This window comes from Primulina tabacum, chromosome 1 (genome assembly GCF_025594145.1).
Source record: "Primulina tabacum isolate GXHZ01 chromosome 1, ASM2559414v2, whole genome shotgun sequence".
NCBI classification, from domain to species: domain Eukaryota; kingdom Viridiplantae; phylum Streptophyta; class Magnoliopsida; order Lamiales; family Gesneriaceae; genus Primulina; species Primulina tabacum.
In genome coordinates this window covers 17,072,682-17,075,648 of record NC_134550.1, presented here as the reverse complement: position 1 = coordinate 17,075,648, position 2,967 = coordinate 17,072,682, and the positions used below count along the sequence as shown (strand labels likewise).

At 41.2% G+C, this 2,967-nt stretch overlaps 1 long non-coding RNA gene across 1 annotated transcript; it reads left to right on the top strand.

Moving 5' to 3' along the window:
* Positions 1 to 1,107: 1,107 nt before the first annotated feature.
* Positions 1,108 to 2,360, top strand: LOC142518312 (uncharacterized). Its single transcript, XR_012813514.1, has 2 exons — positions 1,108 to 1,540; positions 2,161 to 2,360. It is a non-coding gene; the product is annotated as an uncharacterized LOC142518312 (long non-coding RNA).
* Positions 2,361 to 2,967: the final 607 nt, after the last annotated feature.

The window sequence follows — 2,967 nt, the reverse complement described above, 5'->3', positions numbered from 1 at the left end:
ATGGTTCGGCTATCATTTTCAAAACCTTTTCAACACGAAGTATTTTTCGAAAGTGAGTTTGGATTTAAGAGGGCTACTTTTAAACTTATCGGGCTTAAAACTCTTTTAAAACCTTTAAAATGAAACTTGAGGCCCATTAACCTATTATTAACTATATAATTATCACTTAAGCACAATTTAACCTAAACCTAAATTCATTTAGCCGACACTTCCCCTCTCCACTCAGCCGCCCACTCCTCCAATCAGCCATTCTCTTCGTGAGTTGCAGCAACAAAGAATTCGGTGCCTCCATTTCCATTCAAGCTAGAGTCCCCTTCGGCCGTGTGTTTCATTTCATCTTTTGGTTCACAAAAACATCAGGCACGCATGTATTCTTTCCTTTGTATCATTCACGCCATTATTATGTACATTTGTGTGTAAATGCATAGCAACCTTTCGATCCAACATGGGTGAACGTTATGTTGAAGTTTTGACACGAAATCTTATTCTTTTGGTTGCATGTTCACGGTTTTTGAAGGCATCTCACGTTCTGATTGTTTTTGGTGCAAAAGGCCGCTGTTGTATCGTGGTAGGGGTCGAGTGTTGTGCAGATCATGGAGGTCTAGGGCTGTGCCTCGATCGTTTCACGGCTGGTAGCAGGGGCCGTGCGTCTTGGGGTCGCCTAGCATGGCTAGTGGCTAGATCGGAAGTTTTATAGGGGCAGTGGTGCATGGCTCGACCCTAGTCAAGCAGCTGACCCACTTGGGTCCGTAACAGGGTTAGGAGTGAGCCGTGAGCTGCTGGTCTTGGTTTAGTAGCAAGTCGAAGGGAGTAGGCCGAGGATGGTTCAGTAGTGTGATGAGCAAATTCGATTCCTAGCATGTGTGTCCAGTGTGGAGGCTGTTTGGGGTTGGGGCCGTGGGGTCACTGAGTCCAGTAGAGTCCTAGGGAGGGCTAAGAGGGGGTTGGTTAGAAGCCGACCCATTCGGTAGGGTTTTCGAAAGGCTATAGTTGTTTATTTTCCAGAAATTTTCAGAGCTGGTTCGAGGGGCATATGGGTCTGGTTTTGATGGTTTTAAGGACTCTTAGACGTTTATTAGTGTGGTAAAAAGTCGGGAGAAATTTGGTTAGGTTTCGAGTCGATTCGGGTTAAAACCGGGACTCCGGTCTAAGTTTTAAAACGAATCGAGTGAGTTTGGTATTGGGCTCGAGTTTACATCTAGGAATGCTTTTAAAAATGTTTTGGGACATTTTAAGGGGTTTGGTAAGCTTCGGGTAAATTTTAGAGGTCCAGGGGTAAAACGGAAATTTTTGGGTTCCTAGGGGCAAAATGGTCATTTTGCACCCGGGGTGAGAATTTGGTCATGGCAGCGCCCTGAGCACAAATCATGATATTTTTAAATGTTCATGCATCACGTTTACGATTTTTACGCTATTATAATAATTATGGTGCATGCTTGGTTTAAAGGAATTAAGAGAGAAAAAGTGAGAAAGTGAAGAGCACTCCGTCTCCACCGCGCCGCGTCGTTATTTCGTTTGTTTTCTGTCAAAACAAACCAAGGCATGTTTATATCTTCTTTCACTCTTCAATCAAGCCATATAGGTATTTTTAAATATCGCAAGTACATGATTTTAAAGCAAGAAGATCGAAATTGTTCATATTTAATTATGTTGGTTAATTATATTACGTGCATAGAAAATATTCATTTTTGAGATTTATGCGATATTGCTCGTGGCCATCTCACTATCATGGGAGCATTATTTCACCCGGTCGCCAGTTACCGGTCAGTTCAGTTATGTACCACCCAGTATACTGTGGCATTAGTCTGATCAGACGTTCATTACTTCACCCGGTCGCCAGTTACCGGTCATGGGAGCATTGTATTATCCGGTCGCCAGTTACCGGTCAGTTCAGTTCAGTGCAGGGGCCACTTGCGTAGACCATAATCTCAACAGAAAATTATTACATGCTATTTCAGTACAGGGCTCCAAGGAGCAAACATTTTCACTATGATTTTCAGTTCAGTTATGCACGTATTATAATTGCTCATGACAAGTTATTTTCACATTATGCCTCATGACATGATATTTTATCCCATGAAAATTTTACTATATTATTTACTCGTTGTTTACGATATATGCATGCTGAGTCTTTAGGCTCACTAGACTTGATTGTTGTAGGTACTGATGAGGTCGGGGCCGAGGGCGGGGACCAGTGAGCTAGCTTGGGTCGGCAGTAGTGGAACCCGAGGACCTCATTTTTAGCATTTATTATTTTCCGAACTCAGTTTTTATCTGTTGATGAATTATTTTAAATTGATTTTTTGCAAACATTAAATTCTTCCGCTGCTATTTTGAATATTAAACTTAATTTATCAGTTGATTTGATGAATGAGGCAAATTTTGATTATTTTAAAGTGAAAATTTTTAATTTTTCCGCAAATTTTCAAATATGAATTTTCGGGCCACTATAGCTGGTATCAGAGCAATGGTTCTGTAAAGGGTTGTACTACTACTGACCTCGAGAAGCTCACAAAGTCACGTCTTCGGTCTGTAAGTTTTACATTTACGCATTTTATTTAAAGCATGAATTATTTCTGCTTCAGATGGATCTCTTCGTTTTTCTTCCCCCTTTTTGGCATCAGCGGCAATCACATGGGCCATAAGATCATTCATTCTTCCAGACAAGTTTTGAATGCCATTGGTTAACATCTCCAGATACGGAGCTTGAGTAGAGATACGATCATTGAGAGTAGTGAGAGATTGAGTTTGAGAGTCAATCTTGGCATCCATTACTTCCATGGAGGTGGAAAATGATCGAATGAGATCATCATGCTCGGTGAGTCGATTTAGTATATCAGTTTGAGCAAGCACGATGTGACTATGATTTCTCGATACAGCTTGTCTGAAAACAATGGTTTCAGCATGCATTTTCTCCACGGGTTCCGCCGTTTTATATATTTGTTTGCTCATTCGTTCTCTGAAGAT